Genomic DNA, 1,352 nt, shown 5'->3' on the forward strand with positions numbered 1-1,352 from the left:
TACACATGCAAATTTCAAACTACAACACTAAACATTTATAACAATAATTAAAAACTATCTAACTGCGAACATAAAATAAAACATAGAATAAAATGAAAGTACAAAAAAATATACATCTATCTCTATCACAAAATCACAAAATAAAAGTACATCAATCAATATCATATATCAAAATCCCATACTATATCCTCGTCTCCCTGGTCAATAGGTGGATTGGGCTGATACTGAGTATAATGGGGCATTCAGGAAAAGTAACATCTGGCTCACCTCTATAGTGTCGGGCCTGAGCTTCGTAGTAAGCTATCTCAAAGTCAGAATGCCTCTGTAGGTACTCACTGTCATAATCATGTCTACGTTCTAATCCCTAATTCTTTCATTTATTTTATCTATACTTTTCCGTTGCAAAGTTAACTCATTCATTAAATCTTAAAAGGTAGGGGAACTAGAGGAAGGAAGGTCATAACTAGTAGAGGGGATATCTCTACTAGTAGAAGGCTCTTTATTCCTACTCCCAGATCTCCATCATTCATGGGATTCATATGTCTTTAAGTTAGCTTTACTAATGGGTTTCATATGGTAAACCCATTCTTCATCATCTCCAGCTTCAACTCCAGAAAGTTGGCAAAGTGCGTAAATGAGGCCAGGATGTCCCAAACCTCCACTTGATTCACTCCTTGTCGTGGTCAAAATATTCTTATAAATAATTCTCCCCACATTTATAGTCCAACTGTTCTGAATACAGAAATTCAGAATAGCTCTATCTCTTGTTACCTCACTATGGTGATAGGTAGGTAACAGATTAGAGGAAATACAATAGTGTCACACTTTAGATGTGACATTCAACATGGAAGCAGAAAAATTTACTCGTTCTCGTTGCTTTATCTTCCATGTCCCTTTACCATCAGTGAAAAAGTTAATGACATCGTTCAGCGGGCCTTTCATTGTACTAAAGGTTTCATAATTACAGATATAGGAGTCTGGGACTTAATAAAATTAGTTAATGCGTGCGGCACTAAACTCAACAGAAAACCCTCTTACTTGAATGGTTTTGCGAACGATTTCATCCTCATAATAGGATGCATTGGCATATAATTCTTTCACAACATTCACATCAGCCTTGTTGGTGATATAACAGAAATTTTTCCACCTCTGTTCCGTAATAACTCGTTCGACTTCTCCTCCCGGACTCTCAAAGACACGATCTTGTACACATTTCTTCCCTTGAAATATTGAAGTAAATCTCGACTGAGCCTTCACATTGATGAAGCGAGACTCGTCAAACTCAAGCCGCCTCTTTTATCCTGGAGTCATTTCAAACTAATCAAAATTATAAAAAAAATTCCAAAAAAAAA

This window comes from Phalaenopsis equestris, unplaced genomic scaffold (genome assembly GCF_001263595.1).
Source record: "Phalaenopsis equestris unplaced genomic scaffold, ASM126359v1 Scaffold000129, whole genome shotgun sequence".
NCBI classification, from domain to species: domain Eukaryota; kingdom Viridiplantae; phylum Streptophyta; class Magnoliopsida; order Asparagales; family Orchidaceae; genus Phalaenopsis; species Phalaenopsis equestris.